Source organism: Equus asinus, chromosome 2 (genome assembly GCF_041296235.1).
Source record: "Equus asinus isolate D_3611 breed Donkey chromosome 2, EquAss-T2T_v2, whole genome shotgun sequence".
In the NCBI taxonomy this organism is placed as follows: domain Eukaryota; kingdom Metazoa; phylum Chordata; class Mammalia; order Perissodactyla; family Equidae; genus Equus; species Equus asinus.
Window position 1 is genome coordinate 39,379,480 of NC_091791.1, and position 25,253 is coordinate 39,404,732.

The 25,253-nt window shown below is 42.6% G+C and overlaps 1 protein-coding gene across 5 annotated transcripts in view; it reads left to right on the forward strand.

Annotated features, from left to right (window-relative positions):
• The first annotated feature begins 14,039 nt into the window (after positions 1–14,039).
• Positions 14,040–25,253, forward strand: part of SLC16A12 (solute carrier family 16 member 12) — an 88,041-nt gene continuing 76,827 nt past the window's right edge. For 2 of the 5 annotated variants that reach the window (XM_014839411.3, XM_070487499.1), the window contains exon 1: positions 14,040–19,985. The gene's annotated coding sequence lies outside the window, so the exon portion shown is untranslated. Of the gene's footprint in view, positions 19,986–20,026; positions 20,975–25,253 lie in introns of those variants that run through there. The other 3 variants (XM_014839410.3, XM_070487486.1, XM_044754517.2) reach the window with 3 other exon arrangements.

Here is a 25,253-nt window from a genome sequence, read left to right on the forward strand (position 1 = left end):
GTAGTTAACATCTTTGTACAGAGAAAACCAAAGCAAGGAGGTAGTATTCATAGGTAGGTTTATAAATGATTCATGTGACCTCAATTTCCTGAAATATAGGCAACACAGAGTTCTTCGCATGTGTAGGAAGCACTGGGCTCTTGAAAACAGAATGGGTGGAGGAGTGGAGACAAATGGATTAAATGAGATAATCCACACGAAGCATTCAACCCAGTTCCTGGTTCACAGTATCTTTGTGCTAGTTAGGTAAAGTCCTCTCTGGGCAGGTGCAGCCCTGAGGGCCTACAGTTTGGCAAGCTGAGTGGAGACTGGATTTCTTTCCCTAAGCTCCCTTGGGCGGCAATCTTGCACAATGCATAACCTGCAGAGTTAATTTTGGAGGCCCTGGGGCTAGGTAGTATCTTTAAGAGATGGCACGACAGAGGGTTGGCCTGCTGCCCCAGCTGACCAGCGGATGCCTGGTAACAGAATAATCTTTCTGTGCCTTGGTTGCTCACTTGTAGAATGAGACAATGCTAATATTCACCTCGCTGGGTCATTATGCAGACTAAACAAGTGAATGCATGTAAAACCCGTGGAGCAGGGCAAGGCAAAGGCGTACATTCCATTAAATGTTAGGCATTATTCTCAATATTACCCAGTTAGACTAGTTCTCAATAACAAGGCAAAAACTGCGCCAATCCTTTAATGGTCCTGAGCCATGGAAGTTAGGATGGTGAGGCTTTGAAGGAAAGGTCATCCTCTGCACAAAGCTCCCAGATGAGAGTGCGATGGCCAAGTGGTCTTGCAGAGAAGGACCAGTATAGCAGTTTCCCCCTTATCTGCAGTTTTACTTTCCGCAGTCAGTTACTGTGGTTTCAGTTACCTAGGTCAACCATGGTGCAAAAATGTTAACCCAGAAATTCCAGAAATAAACAATTCATAAGTTTTGAATTTCACTCTGTTCTGAGTAGTGTGATGAAATCTTGAGCCATCCTGCTCCATCCTGCCGGCAGGTGAATCATCCCTTTGTCCAGCAGATCCATCCTATATACGCTACCCACCCATTAGTGAGTCTTGGTTATCAGATCAACTATCAGTATCGCAGTCCTTGTGTTTAAGTAACCCTTATTTTACTTAACAATGGTCCCAAAATGCAAGAGTAGTGATGCTGGCAATTTAGATATGCCAAAAAGAAGCTATAAAGTGATTCCTTTAAGTGAAAAGGTGAAAGTTCTTGACTTAATAAGGAAAAAAAATCGTATGTTGAGGTTGCTAAAATCTAATGTAATTTTTATTACAACATATTATTATAATTGTTCTATTTTATTATTAGTCATGGTTGTTAATCTTTTACTGCGCCTAGTTTATGAATTAAGCTTTATCATAGGTATGTACATATAGGAAGAAACATAGTATATATAGGGTTCCGTACTATACTCAGTTTCAGGCATCCACAGGGGGTCTTGGAACAAATGTATCCCTGTGGATAAGGGGGACTACACACTGTAGTTAAACCCTACCGAGAACCGTCCAAATTTGGGGGAGAGTGGAATTTTTCCTTGTGACTCTGTGATCTTATTCACCATCTCCATTCCAATGACTTCCATCTAGATGTTCAATACACGTTTGTTGGGTGAGTTTATGAAGTAACTGGAAATGTCTACAAATCTTTGCTTTGCTTCCAGCACTACCAGTTGATTTGTTAAGATTGCTAGTTTATTCTGAAGTCAAATTGCTAGTTTTCTCAATCTCTTACTCTGAGATGAATATTTATAAGTACTTTTCCAAATACTGCGCAGTCTGAGGTATGTTCTTCTGTATCTCTTGAATTTGCTGTCACCTGCACTTTCTTATCAGGAATATTTCTGTTGCCAGAATGGCAAGGAATACAAACAAACACAAGAGTTCTTGGATTGCATTCTGCTGGATAGCAAACTTTTCATCATGGACTTAAAAAGTTAATAGACTATTTTTCAGAGCAGTTTTAGGGTCACAGCAAAATTGAGAGAAAAATACAAAGAATTCCCACACACCCCTCCTCCTGACAGGCTCCTCCACCATCAACATCTGGCACCAGTGTGGTACATTTGTTACAATCGATGAACCTACACTGACACATCATTATTAACCAAAGTCCATAGTTTACGTTAGGGTTTACTGTTGGACATTCTATGGACTTGGACAAATGTAAAATAACATGTACCCACCATTATAGTATCATATCTAACAGTTTCCTTGCGCTAAAAATCTCCTGTGCTCTGTCTGTTCATTCGTCCCTCCCCTGAGCCCCTGGTGCTACTGAACCGAAGTGGGTCAGCTTCTTGGTGAGTTGAAATCAGAGCCTTCGCCAGAAGTAGTTGTCACACAAAGTAAAGTTTATTTCCCTGAAATAAGGAGCCCAAGGGGAATTATTTCCCAAAGCCGTGACTCCCCGAGCATGGGAAAGCAGGGGCCATTTGCTTCAGGTGGGGAATGAATATTTAAAAGCGAGAGGCAGATGTTCGTTTGCGCAGGCTCAGTTGGGGCAATTAGTCAGGACACTGGCAACCACTGATCTTTTAACTGTCTCCATAGTTTTGCCTGTTCCAAAATGTCACGTGGTTGGGTTCATATGTAGTAGCCATTTCAGATTGGCTTCTTTCACTTGGCAATATGCATTAAGGTTCCTTCGTGTCTTTTCACAGCTTGGTAGCTCATTTGTTTTTAGTGCTGAATTATATTCCATTGTATGGATGTACCACAGTTTATTTTATCCATTTACCTGCTGAAGGACATCTCAGCTGCTTCCAAGTTTTGGCAACTATGAAGAAAGCTGCTATGAGTGTTTGTGTGCAGGTTTTGTGTGGACATAAGTTTTCAGTTCCTTTGGGTAAGTACCAAAGAATGTGATTGCTGGATTGTGTGGTACTAATATGTTTGTTTTGTAAGAAACCACAAGTGTCTTCCAAGATAGCTATACCGTTTTGTATTCCCACCAGCAATGAGTGAGAGCTCTTATTGCTCCACGTCCTCACCAGTATTTGGTGTCAGAGTTTGGGATTTTAGCCATTCTGATAGGTGTTTAGTTGTATCTCATTGTTTCAATTTGCAATTTCTTAATGATATGTGATGTTAACTACCTTTTCTTTTCACATGCTTAGTTGCCATCTATACATCTTCTTTGGTGAAGTGTCTGTTCAGGTCTTTGGCCCGATTTTAATTGGATTCATTTTCTTATTGAGTTTCACCATGATATTTTTAAAAAGTTGTGGAGACTAGTAAATGAAGACAAGCACAGGGAAAAAAAACTTCTATAACTTAGAAATAATTAAAACACTTTTGCTTTATACTCTTTGGGCCTGTTTTCTCTGTGAGTATACAAATATAGCTCTATACAGTGTAGAAAAAAATTAGGATAATACTTAACAACTACAGAAATGCCAGTGTGCATAAATGCTCCCCCGCAGAGTGAATATTTCTATAGGATCTGCAGTGTTCATCTCCTCCTCATCGTTTTACTTCCATTCCAGATGGTTCCCATATATTCCTTGTTTCAAACTATGCCAATCTCTTCACGGTTACTGAATTACTGACAGGTAGACTTGCATCCTTCTTCCTTAAAAACCACAGGGATGTCAAGCAGTGTAAATACAGAATGCAAAGGTTTTCTGTAAATCTCTTATGGATGATAATTATTTATCAAAGAATTTGGAAAAGTATACCAAAAGCAGTTCCTAATTTACATGTGTCCAGTTTATAGTTTGGTATAGTTTTGGATTTAGATAAATCTGGATTTAAATCCTGGCTCTGGGTGGTAAAATGTAAGTTATTTAACCTAATTTTCTCCCTTTTACATTTAAAGATGGGAATACTAATATCTAATTTTTAGGGTTATTGGAAGATAATGAATAATGACCAATGATAAAGAGCCTAATTCAGTTCAGTCCCTGGTACCTGGTGACTCTTCATAATTGGCAAGTATTATGTGACAACATGCCAAGCAGGTCCTACAATCTGGATTGGCATTATTATGAACTATTACCAATGTTATTTAGTCAGTCAACAAACATTATCTATCTTAATTATCTATTATGACCATACAGGTATTTGCACATCGAAGATATTGAGAAAAAAAAAGAACAAAAGCTCCCTGCCCTCAAGAAGCCTGTTTTCTAGTGGGCAAAGCAGATAAATAAGTCACCAGCTATAACACAGTGATGGACACCAGGAAAGAGCTGTGCACAAGGTGTCAAGGTGTTCGGAGGGGATGCTTGTCCCATCAGGGTGGAGGGAGATTTTCCAGAGAAGGCTGTGATTAAGTTTGACTAGAAGCATGAAGAGAAGTCAGCCTAGACAGGCAGAGAAGGCATGGAAGGGTGAATGAATACCATCCATGTGGAGAACTGTATCTAGTTATGTAGGGAGGTAGGGGATGACTCCAAGAGGTGGTTTCAGCAGACACCATTATCTGGCATACAATTTGCCCTTGCCCTGATCCCACCTCATTTCCTACCACTTCCTCCCTGGTTCCCTCTGCTCCAATCCCACTGGCCTCCTTGCTTTTCCTCAAATATACCAAGTACTCTCCACGCTGAGGATCTTTTCCTTTGCCCCAGGCTCATGTGGAACGTTCTCCTTGCAGATAGCGACAGGCATGCTCCCTCGCCTCCTTCAGGTTTGTGTGTAAATGGCACTGCCCGGACCACCCTGCTAACCATTTTCCTTGTGTTTCTCTTCACAGCACTTATTGCCAACTGACACTTATATACCATCCCTTGATATCTGCGGGGGATTGGGTCCAGAAACTCAGTGGTTACCAAAATCCACAGATGCTCCAGTCCCTTATATAAAACCATGTAGTACAATAAATATGGTTGGCTCTCTGAATCCGCAGGTTTTGAATCCCATGGATTCAACCAGCCGCGAATTGGTCTGCTCTTGGCTGAATCTGCACATGTGAAATTCACAGATACAGAGGGCAGACTGTCTTTTACTGGTTACTTATTTGTCACGTGTCTCTGCCAGTGTACTCCAATAATGGGAACAGTGCCTGACCTATGGTAGGCAACTCATATATGTTTTGTTTTGTTTTGTTTTGTTTTGTTGGGGTGAGGAAGATTGGCCCTGAGCTAATATCTGTGCCAATCTTCTTCTATTTTGTATGTGGGATGCCACCACAGCATGGCTTGATGAGCGGTGTGTAGGTCCGCACCAGGATCCAAACTGGCAAACCCCAGGCTGCCAAAATAGAGCAGGCACGCAAATTCAACCACTATACCACCGGGCTGAGCCCTGTATATGTTTATTTTTTTAATTAATTAATTAATTTATTATTTATTTATTTATTTTGAGGAAGATTAGCCCTGAACTAACATCCACGCCCATCTTCCTCTATTTTATATGTGGGATGCCAGCCACAGCATGGCTTGACAAGTGCTGCATAGGTCCACACCCGGGATCCGAACCGGTGAACCCCAGGTTGCCAAAGTGGAACGTGCAAACTTAACCGCTGCACCACTGGGCTGGCTCCTATTTTTAAATGAGTGCTACATCATTGCTGTTAATTTGAAGGTGTTACAATGCACCTTGTTGAATGATAGTTGTGTTTGTATTTAACTTGTACATTTGTTTTTGTTTTAGACTCATGTAAGAGCTAAAGACATACAGAATTCATGCCTAATCTTTTTGCATGTACTAAAGCAGCAAGCATTATAATCAAAACAATTTAAGTTGACCTTGGGAAGTGGTGATGGGGAAATCTGTAAGAAATTTTTTATTCCTTTAAAAGGGGTTCACACATTCCTCATATTTAAGAAACACTGTTGTAATATCTTGGGTTGTTTACCTTTTTATTTTTTTTCAGTTAGTAGAGAATATTGGAGTTAAACATTAGTTAAACAGCTTAGTCTCAGCACTTACTATCTGTGTGATTTTGTGCAAGTTATTTATCTGTGCATTACCTGCATATAGTTTTTAAGAGGATTAAATGAGATAATGCAAGAGAAGTACTTAGCACAGTGCCTGGGCATATAAAACTCTCAATAAATTGAGCTGCGTTATATTAATTATCTTGAGAGGCAGGGAATAAAGCTGAATCATTTTCAAAGCACCATATTCTTTCCTCCAAAACAGTTACTGCAGTTTGAAATTCCATACATATTTGAATGATTGTGTCATTGATGAGTGTTTCTCTCAGAAGATCTCAGGAGCTGTGTGTGTTTTGCTCATGGTTGCTCCCTAGAACCTGGCACGGTGCCTGGTACACAAAAGTGTTGAGGGTCGCAGACTGTCAGCTGGAAAGGTGATGGAAGTCCCAGCAGTAAACACAAGGGGGTAGTGATCTGCCACCTATCCCTGCCTGGGCTCCACTCAGAAACTTGAATTTCAGAAAGTGCATTTTTTGAGCCTAGTCTTAGTCAAGGAAGCAATTTTTTAAATTGCTTTATTGAGGTCATATTGGTTTATAACATTGTGTAATTTCAGGTGTACCTTATTATGTATCCGTTTCTGTAGAGACTGGATCTTGCTCACCCCCAATAGCCTAGTTTGTATCCATCACCGTGCATATGAGCCCCTTTGCCCCTTTTGCCCTCCTGCGCATGCCCTTCCCCTCTGGTAACCAGTAATCTGTTCTCCTTATCCATGTGTTTGTTTCTTGAAGGAAGCAAGCTCTTTATTCCTTTAAGGCTCAGGCTTACTGGTTTTGCTTCCCTACTACCTGGAATGCATACCTATCCTTCAGTAGAAATAAAAATGAAACTTAAAAGCCTGACTGTATTTGTACCCAGGATTTGTTATTAGGGAGTTTAAACAAAATATTTAAACCAAAGCAATTTAAGCTGGCTATCCCTCTTTATTGGGTAATACAAAGCACAATGATATTGCAATTAAGGTGATTATCCGTGCCCTCGCAAACACTAATTTGCTCTGTTAATCATCATGGATACTTTCCAAAGCGAACTGCTAACTCTGAATACCTCATTCTACAAATATTTACTGAGTGCCTGCTAGGTGCTGGGCATCTCTCTGGGTGCTGGGGATTTGAGTGAGGAAGACAGACAAGGGGTGTACCTTTGTTTTTAGCCTGGTGGATATTCTGTCAGGAGAAGGAGGATGGGATACACCTGCTTGCAGAGGTTAAACACCCTTGAAAGAATAACTTAGAAATGTTTAGATTTATTAAGATGGAAGGAGATTTAGAGATTATCTAGTGGAAACTCAGATGCTTCCAGGGTCCAGACAGATAATATAAATAAAGGAAATGGGCTGGGTGGGGACTGCCGTTAAGGGAAGAGCAGGTGTCCAATCTAAAGACCACTCCCTCCCAATCAGCTCAGGCTAGAATTTTCTTCTCTCTTTTTTTTACAACCAAAAACAAGACCTGCTCCCCTCAACACACCACACCCCTTCTCCTAATGTCACCAAACAGAAAGAACTGCTCTAAAAAAGGTGGATTTGGAGAATCAGGAGGGACAAGGTGGCAAGATAAACCATCTTGTCCTCCACCCCACTTCTTCCCCAGTTTTTTTTTTTTTTTTGAGGAAGATTAGCCCTGAGCTAACATCTGCCACCAATCCTCCTCTTTTTGCTGAGGAAGACTGGCCCTGAGCTAACATCCGTGCCCATTTTCCTCTACTTTATATGTGGGATGCCTGCCACAGCATGGCTTGATAAGTGGTGCATAGGTCCATACCCGGGATTGGACCCAGCGACCCCCGGGCACCAAAGTGGAACGTGCGCACTTAACTGCTGTGCCACTGGGTCAGCCCCCCAAATATATTTTTAAAATAAACCTATTCAACCCAAACTGTGAAAAATATTGAACAATGCAAGACCACAACAGGAACAGTGACCAAAGGCTATGGTTTAGGTGAGGTCTCTGTTTTCCTCTTTCCTTAAAGAATTTTCTAGGCCATTAAGAGAGCTTCCTTTTCTGAATCTGGTTCTTCTAAGTCTCCGGTTAGATTTCACCAGGAACAGGGCCTGGGGCATCACCATCTTCAGGTGCTACCAGAGAGAAACGAGGAGGGTTAGTTGTGCTTTCCTCCCTTGTCATCTGTGAATGTGCGAAGAGGGTGAGACCGAGGCAAGGAATCTCGAAGGCCAGAGTTTCGAGAGAATTCAGATTCTGACTTTTCAAGAGAAGCCGGAAATCTGGAGTTTCATGGGAAGTCTCCCAATTTTAGAAGGTTGCCAATGAATGATAATTTTTAAAATGCTGCAAGGGCCAAACCAAGCTCATCTAAGAGCTAAATTTGCCTCATTGTCCAGTAGTTTAATCTCTAACCTAATTCAATCCTCTAATTTTACAGACAAAATAACAGACTCAGAGAAGTTAATGACTTGCCCAACATTACCACATAATCTGTATTCTTTCCATTCATTCATAAACAGTTGAAAAAAGTGGAGGAAATGTCTGACATCTAGTGAAACAACTATTGTCAACTTTAAATAAGTTAGGCTTGAGATGAGCCATGCTACTTGGCAATGTTGGTGCTGAGACAGTTCAAGACAGTGTGGTTTAAACTAACAATGAATGTAGTAACTAATGTGGAAAATGATGATCATTGCAGAGGGGCGAGTGAGAAAACAAAAGATTTGAGACTCGCTGCCATGGGTTACAAATAGGCAGATGATGGTGCTATCAAATGTGAGTATGTAGGAACACAACAGTGTATTGGAAAACAGCTGCAGGATAGCATATCAAGAAATTCTATGTGAGTCAGACATTCTAATATTTCATAAATCTAATAAGAGAAGTGCATATGTATTTTACTATTAAATTAAGAAAGAATGGCTGAATATCACACAGGAAACACAATAAACATGCAGGTATAGTGAAGGAGCTCAAATGAATGAGGGGATGAAGGGAGTTGGGCCTTCAAATTCAGGGGCCATTCCAAATGCATCTAGTGGTCATTTCATAGAACTGGGGACTAAAAATATTTTGGTACCATTCAAGAAAGTGCTATGTCTTTGATTGTTCACTACATGTGGCTGATTCTCGTGTCAAACTGACATTCTGAGAGGAGAGCCAAGTGCTGATGTCACCGTCTGGTTTTGGTAAGTCTTGTCCACCTCCCATTTACCGCCTCCAGATTCTGTTAGGGCAGGGTAGACATCTAAACTGTTCACTGTCATATTCCCAGCTCAGTCCCTGGCACTCAGAAGCCCTTCAATAACTTTGTTTAGTTGGGCTGAATTGGCTTGGCTGGAATTGAAGATTCAGAAGCAACTGGAAGGGACCTTAAAGCTAGTCCTCATCATCAGCACCCACTCCCACCCCTCCGAGTATGACACTGCTCCCTCCTCTCATACATCCACTTCCATTGGTGATCGAAAATACAATGTACTAGTGTGCCATAGTTGGCAAGCAGCCACATCTAATTCAGTAATACTGCACTCAACCCTCTCCAGATGATGCCTAACTCCAAGACAGATTGTCCTAATGTTCTTGGCCAAAGGCCTACACTTTTACAATGAGATTACATGGGATTTGTATGAGTTTTAATACAATGACAATAAGTGTTAACAATGAGTGTTTTATAACCAATTGTCATTCTCCCTCAAAGAGCTCAAGCTCCTCTTATTTCTTATGTGACATCTTTGTACTTACATATAAACATTAGTAAATCTCTCTTTATAAGGGGCAAAACAACCTTTTAGCTTCATAGAAGTTTCCTGATGACAATGTGATCTAGCTCCACTAGGTTGGAAGAGCAATGGGTTGGAGAATTTTAGATTACCACTCACCAACGTAACTCTGGGATGGAGTTTCGTTTTTGAATGCACACTCTCATCCCATCCAAAATGTAAGTTTCTAACTTGTCTATATCAGGGAATTCCACACCTTGAAACCTTTGGATCCTTTCATCCATTCATCCAATGACTGAGTTCCTAGTGTATGTCAGGCACCAAGCGAGGTGCCAGAAATGCAATGGTGAACATAAGGGACTTGGCTTCCTGTTCTCATTAGGCTTTTAGTTTGGAGCCAACCAAAATGAAAGCAAGCGGCAAGAAAAAGTTCAAGTTGCAACAAAAGTTATGAAGGGGAAAAAAAAGCGCTAAGATGGAGAGTAAGAGAGGAGGGAGATTGAGTTTAAACAGAATGGTCTTGGAAGACCTCTGGGGAGGTGACACTTAAGCTGAGGTCTTTGCAAAAACGATGAAGAGCTTTCCAGGCAGGAGGAAGAACAAATGCAGAGGCCTCTGCCTCCTTGGCTTGGTGCCAAGAAGAAAACCCAGTGTGGCTAGAGTCACAGGGAGACATGGGGAATGCGGCACAAGATGATGTAGAAACAGGCAGGGGCATGATGCACTATGGGCCTTGGTCAGGGGAACCCAGATTTTACTTTAGTGCTTTGGGTGCCATAGAAAAGTTTTAAGCTGTGAAGCAGTGTGATCTAATTTAAATTTTGAGAAGAACATTCTTGGTGTTCTAATGAGAATGGACTGGAGGAGGCCAAGAGTAGAAACACGTAGATGAGCTAGGAGGTTACTGCTGGAGTAGGCAACAGAGGATGGCAGACCAGATCAGGGTGCTGGCAGTGCAGATGGAAAAAAAGTGAGGCAGATTTCGAGATATATTCTGATGAGGTAATTGAAAGGACTTGCTGATGAATTGATGTGGGAGGTAGGGGATGACTGCTAGATTTCCGGCTTGATGAATGGAAGGGATGGAAGCCCAATATAATAAAACCACAAAGTAGAGCTGCTCTACTTAAAGAGGAGAAAAAGAAAAGGGGAGAGTTTGGGTCCTGTCTCCTGGGATGCCTTCCTCCTTTCCGACTGCCCTTGGAACTCCCTAGAACACTATGTCATGGTTCTCAAATTTTAGGGTGCTGAGCTACTTGCAAAGCTTGTTAAAATACCAGTTCCTACGTGCAGTGCTCCTGGAGCAGAGCACTTGGAGCACACAGAGACCAGAATGGTTAGTGTGGATGCGTCTGGTGACAAGAACTTCAGATCCACTGCTTTCAACTAACCGTGAAATCAGTTGGAAATACTCTAACCCAACTGGCAAGCAGTTTGCTGGCAGACTTATGGCTACTTTTTGCGAACTTATTTTTTTATAAAAAACATTGTAGAGTTTTTTTCTTTCATGTTGTGCTTTTTTATTCTTCACACTCTACGGAAATAAAAGATTTGGCCATTGTTTGTTTACCTTGAGGCTTTATTTATTTGGATTGGCTTTATCCTCATCAAATAGTTTCTTCAATTTGCACTTTCTGAATTTATCAAAATGAACAAAGACGCAGCAGAAACTTGCTAATTAATCCATTACAAAGATCAACACAGGGAGTCAAAAAGGGTAAATCAGCTGCAAACAAAGCCGGCTTATTTTCTTTTGCAAATAAGTTTAATCAGTCTCCACTGTGTTTCTGTTCTTAGCAGGTGAGCTGTCCAGCTGGAACCATGCATCCCTTCAACGACTTATAGAAGCCGCCTGGTCCTACTGTGAGCAGGTCCTGCTCATTATCACTCATTCTTCTCTTGAAAGAGAATGTTTCCGCTCTGCTGTTGTAAACCTCTCTCCCTTCTCTGAATGGTTATCATGCTTAGGTGACTCATGTGGCACTTGCTACATCCTGCTTAGCAGTCAGCTGTGCATCTTTCTTATCTCACCTACTAGACATTGCCGGCATTCCCCGAGGTCCAGTCCTTGCCCTTCTGCTCTGGTTCATCTCAGCTCTGTAGCATGGAAGATTTTTCAAGCTATATCTCTGACATTGACCTTTTCCCTTGTTCCCTGACCTGAATTTCCAACAGCCTGCTGGGTATTTCACTCCCATCTCAAGCTCCACGTGTCTAATATTGAATAGTTCACCAGCTGCTACCTCTTAACTTTTCTCTCTGTTAATGATCACCATCCTCCTGGCTGGAGACACACGTGCTTCCCATGTCTCTTCCACTCCATGTCTAATCAGTCACTTTGTCCTATTGATTTTGTTTTCATCAAAATGACTTATTTACTCACTGCCAAATACACCTTGCACTTTCCCCCTGCTAATATTATTACCTGTAGTTTCACCTTCCCAGAAAGCCTTCTTATCTCCTTATTGAAATCCTCCAAGAAGGAGTTCCACCCCTACCTGTAAGGTCAGCCTTCACCTACGCACCTTCTCTCCTAAGCTTTCTACTTCTCCTCTCTATTCTCCTAGCAAGTGTTGACTTCATCAAAATGATCATGCACCTTTTCTTCTGGAAATGTAAGGTTGTGGTGAAGATGTTCTTGAAATCTTTTATACTTATAAACTTCTGTCATTTGCACGGCTACTTATATTTCAATTAGATTGTAAATTCCTTGAAGACAGGAACCATGTCTTAAAAGACCTTTGTACTGTGCATAGTGCCTGTACAGACTAGACACTCAAAACTCCTGGTTGATTTGTTTGTGTTGGATCTGTCTGATGACAGAAATGAAGGAAAGACATGCACCGTAGTTCAGTTTGGAATGTAGTCACTCATTAAATTGGCCTATTAAAATTAATTCCTTTTCTCTTCTAATATATTGCTCACAACATTTTTTTTCTCTTGAGTAATTGAAAAGAACATAATAGTATGATAAAAACAGAGGAAAAAAGACTTGATAGATGTGTTTGCAAAAACCATTCTCTTTACACTATTAGAAGGCATATACAAGATCTGCAGGCATTGTGAATTTATATTAGTTATCTCTTGGTTAAATAATGCCACATGACAAACAACCACAGCACCTCAGTGGCTACAACAGTAAACCTTTATTTTTGTGCATGAGTGTGTAGGCTGGCTAGGCAGTTGTGCTGATCTGAGCTGGTCTCGGTGGGCTCACTCGTGCATCTGAAGCCTGCTGTGAGGAGAGTAGCCGGCTTTGCGGATCTTGGCTTGGCTCTCCTGGTATCTGGGGCCTTGGCTGGGGTGACTGAGCTGACTGAGCTCAGCCCCCGTGTTTTCACATCTTCCAGCAGGCTAGCCCAGGCTTTTTCTCATGGTGATACAGACTTCTCAGAAAGAGCCGGATGGGGGCACGATTCCTTAAGGGCTAGACTCAGAATTGGTCCACCAGTATTCCTCTTCTCCACTGGCTAAAACAATTACGGGACTAGCCCTGATTCAAGGGGCAGGGAAATAGGCCTCAGTTCTTTGAGGAGCTACAAATTCACATTGCAAAGGATACGGAAACAGAGGTGGAGAGAATCCTAGCTGTTTTTGTAATCAATCTACCCCAGAGTTAGACAGACCTGGTTTTATATACCAGCACTGTTTTTGAGTCACACAATATTGGGCAATTCATTTAACCACTCTAAGCCATTTTTCCTCAACTGGAAAATAGGTACTGTGAGAATTGAAAGAAATTTACGCACGGGGCCTGGGACTTTATGGAAACTCAACAAACATCAATAAATTCCTTACAACTCTCCTTCCAGAGGTTCAGAGAAGGAAAAGAGGTGTAAACCATCTCTTAATATTATGGAAATTAAATCATTCTATTTAAATTTAATTTGGAGAAACAAAATGCTAAAACCAAACACCTACTTCAGAAAAAAAAGACATAAGATTTGGAGCAGTAATTTGAAAGATTTTGAATAAACTAACTGGGAAGTGAGGCCCAATGTTATTAAAATCAGTACGACCTACTGTGCTGATCCGATCGGGTCGAGAAAGGGTAGGTCACATAATCTGTGGGTCAGATCATGGGGGATTTCTTACCTCCTTTTTTTCATACTCTGTATCTGATTGGGTAACAAAACCAGTAGCTTTTCTGTCTTTCGCATTCTCCATGTAAACACGCATTTCTATCTCAGATGTGTTCTCAGGAGGTGAATTGGCTTGGTCAGAGAACTCTCAGACTGCACAGTTGCTCTGAGCTCTACTGGGTGAGCTGTAGAGCCATCATGGTCCTGCCCATGGTTGCTGCCTTGTTCAGAGTAAATGCTTCACAAATACTAACTGAATGAATCTACGAGAGGAGGAACAACAGAGATGAACGACAAAGGTAATGCATAACTAACGTTTACTTATTCTGCAAAGATTTACTGAAGTTCCTACTCTCTCAGCATTAGGGGAATAGTAAATGAGACAGAGAAGATTCCTGCCGTCAAATGGCACTACACTCTATGTAGTCAAGGGAGGTCTGTTTGTATTTTTTTATTTTCAGCTAACATTTATTTTGTTTTAAATTTTTCCCCCAGCTTTCTAGAGGTATAATTGACAAATAAAAATTGAATATATTTCAGATATACAATGTGATGATTTCATATACGTATACATTGTGAAATGATGACCACAATCAAGCTAATTAAAACATCCATCACCTCACATAGTTAGTTACATTTTTTGTGTGTGTGGTGAGAACACTTAAGATGCACTCTCTTAGCAAATTTCAATACACAGTACGGTACTATTAACTGTAGTCACCATGCTGTACATTAGGTCCCCAGAACGTACTCATCTTATAACTAAAAGTTTATATCCTGTGACCAACACCTCCCCATTTCCCCCACCACCCAGCCCCTGACAACCACTGTTCAGCTCTCTGTTCCTGTGGGTTTGAATTTTTTAGATTCCACATAAAAGTGAGATCATACAGTATTTGTTTTTCTGTGTCTGGCTTATTTTACACGGCATAATGTCCTCCAGGTTCATCCATGTTGTTGCAAGTGGCAGGATTTCCTTCTTTTTTATGGCTGAATAACATTCTTTTTTTTTTTTTTTGAGGAAGATTAGCCCTGAGCTAACATCTACTGCCAATCCTCCTCTTTTTGCTGAGGAAGACTGGCCCTGAGCTAACATCCGTGCCCATCCTCCTCCACTTTATATGTGGGACGCCTACCACAGCATGGCTTGCTGAGCAGTGCCATGTCTGCACCTGGGATCTGAACCAGGGAACCCTGGGCTGCCAAAGCGGAATGTGCACGCTTACCCACTGTCCCACCGGGCCGGCCCCATATGACTGAGCAACATTCTCTTTATCCAGTCATCCATCAGTGGACACTTAGGTTATTTCCATATCTTTGCTATTGTGAATAATTCTGCTAACATTTATTAAGTACCTACTATGTGTCAGCTACTATTCCATGCTTTTCACAAGTATATGTTTCATTTAACTTTCACAATAGTCCCACAAGGAAGGTGTTATTGCGCTCATTTCTAAACAAAGAAACTGAAGTTTTGAGTTGTTTTGTAACCCGCCCAAGGTCACCCAGCAAGCAAGAGGTGAAATTGGCCTTAAACCCAGATCGGCGTGATAGCAAAGCCTGGATTCTTAACCACTATGGGCCAAAGTTGGGTAGGAAGGCTTTTATATGCTTGTTTTATTCTATCTCACTTATTTTTATTTTATTATGACAATTTTCAAACATAGGAAAAATTGAAAAAATTATACAGTGAATCTATATACTGCTTCCTAGGTCCTAGATTAACATTTTACTACACTGGTCACCTAACTCTCCATCTCTCCGTCTCACCATTAACCCAGCTTACATTTGTGATGCCTTTCAAAGGAAGTTATAAACATTAGTAGAAGGTGGGATTTGAGTTGGGCCTTGAAGGATGTTATCAAGTCTACAAAGGCAGAAGAGAGAGAGGAGAGGAGTCTAAGTATGGGAAAGAGTGTGCGTGAAAGAACTGTGGCAGGAATGTGGATGATGACCTCATAGAACAATGAGAAGGAGGCTATGACGGGGATGACAGTTAGCGTTAGGGAACATGATCAGGAAGGGCGGATAGGAAGCCTGGATGGAAGAAAACTTCAGCCAACCAGCAGAGGAGTCCCCTTTCCATGAAAGTAAACGGGAAACAGGAACTACTAGAGCTTCCGGTAGAAAGAATGTAAGGCATACATAGCATGCAGGGCTAGTGGGATAGATTGGCAGGACTAAGGGAGTACTCAAGCAATGGAAGTTCTAGTGATCCATGCAGGAGAAGATATGAGTCTGGAGAGCAGTAAGAATAGATAGGGAGAGAGCAAAATTATTAAAAAAATGTAATATAAGAAATTTGTTTTATTGTTGCTTAAATTAAAAAACAATATTGGCTAGGATATAAGAATAATTCAGGACAATACAATGTAAACTCATTTTTTTTCTAAAAATGTTTTTCAATGTGATCTTCAGAGAACACCTCAACTGACAGAGCTTCAAGAATGAGTTGACATCCACATTCTGCAAATGTTGACCTGGTCAAGCGCTGTGCAGCCACTTTCATATTCTTCATCTCATGCAATCCTTGGAGACTCAGAAAGGAAGGCACTACTGCTCTTCCCAGAATTCCTCTAACCCAGTGGTTCTCAACAGGGGATGATTTTGCCCCCAGTCAGGGGACATTTGGCAATGTCTGAAGACAATTGTGATTGTCATGACTAGGAGGGTTACTACTGGCATCTAATGGGTAGTAAGATCAAGGATGCTGCTAAACATCTTCCAATGCACAAGGCAGCCCCACAACAAAGAATTATCAGGTCCAAAACGTCTTTAGAGAGGAGGGTGAGAGTCTGATCTAATTAGCAAGAGGCTGAGATAAGTACCTGCTCAAGCCATATTTTTTGAATGGTACTATTGACCTAATTTTTTTTTTTTTTTTTTGAGGAAGATCAGCCCTGAGCTAACCACTGCGAATCCTCCTCTTTTTGCTGAGGAAGACTGGCCCTGAGCTAACATCCATGCCCATCTTCCTCTACTTTTATACATGGGCCGCCTACCACAGCATGGCATGCCAAGTGGTGCCATGTCCACACCTGGGATCGGAATAGGCGAACCCTGGGCAGCCGAGAAGTGGAACGTGCAAACTTAACCGCTGTGCCACTGGGCTGGCCCCTGACCTAATTTTATAGATGAGAAACTTGAGGCTTAGGAAGGTTAAGAAATTTACTAAGATCATACTGCTACAAAGTAGCAAAAATGGGATTTTTACTTTGGTCTTCTAATTTCAAATTCGATGTCTTTCAGTTATACCATGACTCCATGAAGAAGGAAAATGGGTTAAAATGATTCCATGGCTTCAACTCACAGTAAATGAGAGAATTTTATCACCAGATACCAAGGCAGTGATGTCAGAGAGAAGAAACTAGAAAGTTTTGAGGGAGTTAAGGGTAGATTATAATGATAGCTTCAGTTCCTGATAGGTGAGCATTTGAAGTGATGAGTGGGGAGCATTTAAGAGACAATATCCACTGGAGGTCTGGTGACAAGAATTGGAGTTCAGAGAGAGGTCAGAAATGGGAACGCACTTCTTCTGACAGGCAGGTGTTAGCCACAGTCACGACAAAGGGGGTTTGGGATAAGGGCTAAGAAAGGAGATAGAGAAATAGGTGCCGAATTCTAAGAAAATGTTCCTAAGAAGTAAAATGATGAAAAAGAAACTAAGGAAAACAATAAAAGTGGGATCAGCAAGGTGCCCACAGGATGTGATCTTACGAAGTCAGAAGGACAGGAGTCTGAGGTTATTCAGAAATCTATGTATCTCAGTGTGCAGGGAAGAATTTCACTATTTCCCATTCTATGTATTGCCCTAATTTGTATAACTGACAGCGTAAAATACTTGTGTCTTTTTTATGCTGTTGGTAGTTATCCTTAGAATCTTTGTTAGTCATGAAAATAAACTTTCAAATTGTATGTAGGCAAAAGCCTCAAGTTTCCATCCCAAACCCCCATCCTTCTGGTAGCTTCCGGTCTGACGTGGGCACCCCGAATATTACTTATCTGGAGCCAATGTTCTCATTTCTCTCCGCTGAGTCCACACATCCTTGTTTGACCAAATAACGGGAACAAACAATTCTTTCCATAATGGATGTACCTAAGGTGGCACACTTCTGAGAATCTCCTCTGAAAATTGATTACCCTGAACCATGGTGCTATGTGGTTTCAGTTAACACACTTGATATTTATTGGATATAAGTGGTAGGGATTTGACCAAGTATGCTTGGCGGACTCGGGCAGCTCCTTCTCCAGGACGGTGAGGCAGCGGACTCTAAGGAACATTTGAGAAGTTGGGTGAACGTTAGCACAAGCCAGAATAGCACAGGTGGTGCCCAGCTCTGAATGAGGAGGAAGGGGCGAAGGGAGGGGCCTCGGGCACAGCTGTAAACAGTAGTTGAGGAACCAAGAGCAGCTGACCACATCAGTATAAGGCTATTTAACTAATAGTGATGCAAGTTTAGCACCATGTCCCCCCAGCTTTTAAATGTAAAATGACTATTAGTATTAATACTGGTTAAGATTCTTTGTGCATTTACTATGTGCAAGGCATTGCATACCGCACATTCTCTGGGTTATCCCATTTTGATTCTCAGAGAACTCAGTGACCTAGATTTAATTATCATTCCTCCACCCATATGAGGAGAAATGAGGTTCTGACTACGATTTGGAGAAGCTAGAATATCTGGGCTTACCTCCTCACCAAAATTCTGGCCTTTAAGTACCACTGTTCAATAGAACTTTCTGTGATGAACCTACTAGCTACAAGTTGGTATGGAGCACATGAAATGTGGTTATTGCAACAGACTAAAAAACAATAGCACAGGACGGGCCCGGTGACGCAGCAGTTAAGTTTGCGCGTTCCGATTCGGTGGCCCAGGGTTTGCCGGTTCGGATCGCGGGTGCGGACACAGGACTGCTTGGCAAGCCATGCTGTGGTAGGTGTCCCACATATAAAGTAGAGGCAGATGGGCACTGATGTTAGTTCAAGGCCAGCCTTCCTCATCAAAAAAGAGAAGGATTGGCGGCAGGTGTTAGCTCAGGGCTAATCTTCCTCAAAAAAAAAAAAAAAATTGAATTAAAATAGCCACATTACACAGCTGTATCAGACTGCACGAACATAGAACATTTCCACCACTGCAGAAAGTTCTACTGGATAGAGCTATTTAGAAGAAATGCTGCATTTTTTTTCTTTCCTCCTGGTTGGATTCTAGGGCAAGCAGAAGGCTTTTTCCTCCTCCAACTCAGCCCTCCCAACCCTCCAACGTCAGAGAAAGGAGATTCCTTTCCCCTACCCATCTTCCCCTATTCCACCTCCACGCTGCCCACCCTCATGGCATCAGCTTGTTCAACAGCCTTGAACCGGAGCCCCAAGAGGTAGGCAGACGGAAGTGACCTTTCCACATCAGGCACTGCCTATCAGCATTAGCCACGTCATCAGCATCAACAATCCACAATTACTCAACTCTCAAAGGCGAAAATCATTCTGCCGGAGACAGAATCAGGCAAACCAAATCTGAACACTCTAAGACTCAAAACAAAACCCAAACACACATCATTTAATGACGTAAACAAAATATTTGCTTTGGGCTTTGCTAGAGCCCCTATACGTGGTGACTTAGAGGGAAGGAAGCCTGCGAGATTTCTGTCTATTCTCCAAAACTTTTTCAAAGAACTGATTGTCCTATGTTACTTAACCAGAGAATGGGCTAATTTGTCACCCAAAACAATGTTTAACTAAGAGAAGTATTTTTCTGAAATGCAAAAGCATTCAAGCCTTTAACCTAAGGACCTTCACGGCTGAGAGCTCAGGGATCATCGCTGCCTCTACCTTTATAAGCCCATTTTCAATGCTAATGAATTCTTTTACAGGTGTATTTGCTAATTTTTATGTGTGTTTTAGATATAGATTCACTAATCATTACTTAGATGTAACCCAGGGGTTTTTGCATGTGAAAATAGGACTTAAATCCAGATTTATAGGTAAAGAGCAGGAAACTGAGGGAGGGAAAGACACAAAATAGCCGGAGGGTAAAATGAGGAAGGACTTCACTAGTCTATTTAAAAAATACCCTAAGGTATTATGTGGCCCCTGCTTGGTAACTTTCTAGCTCCCTTCTCAAATTTTCCAAAAAGTTGAACTCATTTTGAAACTTTGATGTACAACTCACTAAGTCACCTAGGGATTCTTGTTAAAATGCAAATTATGATTTAGAGGATCGGGGGTTGGGGCTGAGATTTCGCATTTCTAGCAAGCTCCCAGACGGTGACGACGCTGTTGAGCAGCAAGGATGTAAACCTTAAGAAGTTGGAATCAGTCCTTGTCAGTTCGGAGAACTCGCTTCTGACAGGGTGAGTAATTTACAGGAAGGTTCGCCTGGAACCTGCCTTACTGCGGGTACCTCTTGGCAGACTCGGGCAGCTCCTTCTCCAGGACAGTGAGACAGCGGACTTTAAGGAACATTCGAGGAGTTGGGTGAACCTTAGCACAATCAGCAGTGACGTTTACCGGGGGCGTGTTACGTACCGGACGCCCGCACCTCATTCATTTTGTCCTTCCAGCAACCACAGCATGAAGTGGACACTATTATTCTTCTCGCTTTACAGGTGAAGAAATTGAGGCTCAGAGACTTAAGTAACTTGCCCAAGATCACGAGCTTTTCGGGAGAGTTGAGTCCAGGTCCATCTAACTCCAAGAGACAACGCTTTTAACTAACAGTTTGGGGCCTCAGTTTCCTGCGCTGTGAAATGAGAAGGGCTGGCTGACAGATCCCTTCCAGATACGCCTAAGGGAGTCTTTGCATTCCTTCTCCAGATCTTGCTCTTTGAGCCTACAGGGAAAAGTTCTTTTTGAGAACACCGCATCCCCTCTGCTTGCCTAGGTCAGGGGCATGCACGGCTGTTCCGGGGAGGGTCGGGCAGTCCTGGAGCAAGCTGGCTCGGGACACAGCGGGCCGATCCATTACATAAGCGCGAGGCGTCCCTCCTTCCGCGCGCCCCTCACCCCTCGCCAAGTCGCAGCACGTAGAGCGGATCCCAGGGATAAATCCCCTTCGCCCGCCGGCAGAGTCCACGGCAGAGCTGGGGGCGCTGAACTTGCCAGTGCATTTCGGGGTCGGGCACTGGGATTTTCCCCGCGACGCTACTCCTCCCACGCTGCCCGCGGGGCCCCCGGTCCCAGTCTGGTCGGCGTCTCCGCCCCGTGCTCTCCCCGCCCCTAGGACGCGGGGACCGCGGCGCTTGGGGCCCGGGAAGGGGCCACCGAGCAGGGACGCGGCACGGTGGGTGCGCCCCGGGGCATGTCCGCGCGCCACTGCCCGGGCTGCAGCGGTCCACGCGAGGTGAGGACGCGGCGGGCCCGGGCTGGGCACGGGCGTGGCAGGGGGTCGGGCGGAAGAAGGGGGTGTCTGCGCGCTCTGGGCGGGCTGCGGAGCGCTGGAGCCTGGCCCCGCTGGGCTGCCCGGGCACAGTCTCCCGCGGGCGGCTCTGGCGCCTAGATCCCCACCGCGCGGGCCGGGGAGTCCCGTTGGCTCACCATCTTCCCGCTCCCGGGCTCGGCTGTGCCGAGGGCGCGGTGGCTCAGGTGACCCAGGCATCCTTCGCCGCTGGGCGGCGGAGCGCTAGAGCTGGGCTTCGTGGAGCTGGCGGAGGACTCTCCATTCGCTCCCCGCTGCCCCAGCGCCCAGCAGGTCGCTGTGAGCGGGTGACCCTAGCCGGGTCTCTCGGAGCGCCTGTTTGGTTAGGAGAGAGACACGTGCCCACTTGCCCTGTCAGAATTGTGCCGGCGCGCCCTGGGTTTCTGGGCAGGTGGCTGGAGAGGAGCGGCTTTGATCCTCATTTCTTGTGGTTTCCAAATGCAGACTTCTCGATGCGACGGAGACCGCCTTTCTTCTGCATTCTCCGCTTTCAGTGTATCTTTTTTTTTGTTGTTTTTAATCTCCCCTCTGCCTCAGCTAATAATATTAATTTCTAGTGTGTGGTGTACTAAAAACACACCAGCCTGCAAAACCTTCACTTGATTGAACTTAATTTCTCAGTTGCTTCTTTCCTCAAAGAAGAGCAGTGACCTGTAGTGTGGACTCGGGGAAAAGTGTTCGCAGCAAAATTTTAAAGCACGATTCCAGTTAAGTGCTGGGACTATTTGGTTAGCCTTCTGTTTTCACAGCTCAGCATTCTGGACCTTTTAGAATTTTTTCTTTTTCTTCTTCTTTTTTTAATGTTGTGTTGGATAGGACCTGCCAGGATGCCGGTTAAACTCTTCTGTTTTGAAAGGACCCTAATCGGCTCATCCTACCTATTTCTTTGCTGAGAGCTGGGCACTGCCGTGGTGCAGCCAGCTTAACCCAGGAGGAAGTTTTCAGGTCTTCCAAATTCAGAAACACACTCTCTCCACAGATATCCGAGATCATTAGCTTTTAAAAATCATCAACTACTCCTGCATGGTTTGTCTCCCCCCTCACCCCCTAAAATGTCATGGCAATCTAGGCTAATGGTGCCTGACCCTCCCAAGGTGCCCAACATATGTCTGTTGAGGAAAGAAAGGGTGGAAGTAAGGAGTAGTAATTAAGTGACTGGAATTGATCACTTATAATCACAGGATCTTGAAAATTGAAAAGGCTTTTAGGGATCCTCTATTCAAACCCTTCACTTTACAGCCCAGGAAGCTCAGGTTCCACTTGGCAAGGATTGACTAAGCTCAGACTGTCAGTTGGTGATGGAATCGACACCAGAATCCAGGCCTTGTCCATCCCACTTAATTCACTTTTCAAGGCATGTTACCTCCAGGCATTTTGAACAAAAATGATACGACTAGAATCACCTAGTCGTATCATTTTCCTGTTCGTATTTTTTATCTCTCTCTCTCTTTTTTAACTGGCAGGATTCTGAATTAGATGAGAGAGGTTGATTTAGTCAACTGCCTTTGTAGCACAATTAAAAAATATACAAACACTTAATTTTATATAATATCTTACTTTCTTCTTATATGAAAATGAATATGCAGATACATCCCGGGTGAACTTCCAGAAGAAGAAAAGTAATCAAAACAGATGGGACTAAATTTACCCCCATCGCTCCTTGGAGTCTCTTCTGATTCTCGGCCCCCTATGGTGACAACCTGTTAGAGTTAAAGGTGTGGTTTGTAACTGTGGAGCCGACTTGAGGGAAGTGGCTTATCTGATGGCTGTTTGTTTGCTGTGATTAATACCATGATCTCTAACAGAGCTGAGAAAGGAATTTTAAACTGACTTATTTTATTTATTTTTATTTTAGCATTGTGTTGCCTGGTTTTCAGTTTAGTTCAATTTAACAGCTATTGATTGAGTGCCTGCTATGTGCTCAGTGCTGTTCTGGGCATTTGGCATATGTCAATGAACAAAGCAAGGAACTTTATCCTATGGAGCTCAAGTCACCATTCATTCATTAGAATTTTTTCCAGGATTTTGTTTGGCAGATAGAAGAGAATTTCAATTTTGCCTAAAGCAGGGAAATGGACATAAATGTTCCAAACTGTCTTCCTTCCAATCTCACGATTCTGTTGATTCTATAATCACCACAGACGAACAAGCAAATTGAGGTGAAGTTACGTTGACTTTCAGGAACTGACATTCTACTCTATGTGAATAGCGGTTCCCACGTTTGGTTATCTCATGTATGTTCATTTAGAGTCCCTGAAAGTACATTTCTTTCAGTGCAGGGACATCATCGTGGTGACGTTAAACTTGGTGAAGCACGGCAAGATTAGTTTTCCCAATAGTGTTAGTGTTCCCATGTTAGTGTTGCAGATGGTAACTGTATTAGTTTGTAAGGTGTACCTTCTTCTTTATTTATAAAGCTGGTGTTCTACTTTTATTTTGTCTCCCTTTATATCTTTGTCCCTCACTTCCCTCCGTATTCATAGGCAGCAGAGTGTTGTGACTTATTGGTAAATCCGTTACCAGGGAAGTTGTTTTTAATCAGACATTGCAGTTTTAAGCATTTTCTAATTCTCTCAATTGCTTTTTCTTCAAAACGGCCTGGTTTGCAAGCTCAGGCATGTTTATTGTTTTTAACAAAGGCTTATCGAAATGAACTTGGCAGTTTTTCAGTCATATACAGCCAAAAAAAAGTATTCAGTGCAGCTTTGGGGGTTGTTTATGCATTCCTTACCTAACCAATTGCTTTGCTTTTAAAAATCACCAATTTGGAAGCTATTTTCTTATGAGTTCCATTCTAGTATATCTAAAAACTAACCCATTAAAGTGGTATAATAATTTAATTGAGGAAAATCAAATCCACGCTTGACGATGTTGGGACATTTCAAGTACAAAGATTTTCTCTCTGTCTCTGTTTTTAATTTGTTCTACATCAAAGGACATCAGGAAGTGTCATTATCTGACGGTGTCCTATTTGAAAGTTGTCTCTGTTAAACACTTGGAGGACAGTCACGATTTCTGAGGGCTGCCAGACACCCAGAGTAGTTGATTGTCTTCGTTTGCCGGCCGCTCTGCCCCATCGCATCCTCGTCCCTCCTTGGGCTGCACATCCATGAATGGGATGAGTTGCTGTGGCCAGGGAGGAAGTTACACACTATTAATTATTTCATTAATGTACTTATTCATTATTTACTTAATAAATACTTGTTGAACTTATATTTTTTGTTAAAGATCTGTATAAAGTTTCTATTTGGAGCACTCTTTTCCCATGCTGGTGGTAGTAGGGGATATAAAGATACAGAATCTACCTCCGAAGCAGGGTACAGCCTGGTATGGAAGAAAAGACTTTGTATGACTAGCTATAATACCATTTGTAACCACCTTAAGAGAGAGAGAAATACTTTGAAAATTAAAAGGAAGGGGAGAGAGCATACAGGCACTGTGAGGAGTCAAGGCTTAGGGGAGACTTTATAGACGGGGACTCGTTTGAGCTGCTCCTCGAGAGATGGGTAGGATGGTGAAGGGTTATAGAAGCAGAAGGGAATACCTGTCTTTATGGGAGTACATCCTTGCTCCTTTTTGAAGACGTATAGAAGACTTCCTTTTGGGGGCCAGTTGAGCCTGTGGTGGTGTATCACCCCTACACCCTCTGCTTGTTTCCCCCTCCATCCTGGGTAATGGAGTACTGACCAACACTAAAACAACACATTGGATTGACCAGTGCTCTCCTTTCCCTCTGAAACACGTACTGGTTTTTGCTCAAAGCACTGAGACCACTGTGGCAAATAGCCATCCTCACAGTAAGCTGATGTACTTTGCTTTGATCAGCTCATGTGCACACTTACAGTAGTGTTTGGTCATAGTCTTGTTTATACCTGTAGAACTTGCTATTGTAATTTTGCAATTTAATTAAATATTACATAAACTGATGTAATGCGAATACCAAACAAAGAATGCTATTTCTATGAAAACTAAGTTGATTGCCAAATAGGCCCATAAAAGTAAGCCATTTTAAAAACAATATCAGCACATGGATGGACCATGAAAACATTACACCAAGTGAAAGAAGCCAGACACAAAAGACCATACATTGTATGATTCCATTTATGTGAAATATCCACCATAGGCAAATCTATAGAGGCAAAAAGTAGATTGCCAGGTAATGGGGGTGGAGGGACTTGATAGTGACTGATAATAGGTACAGCGC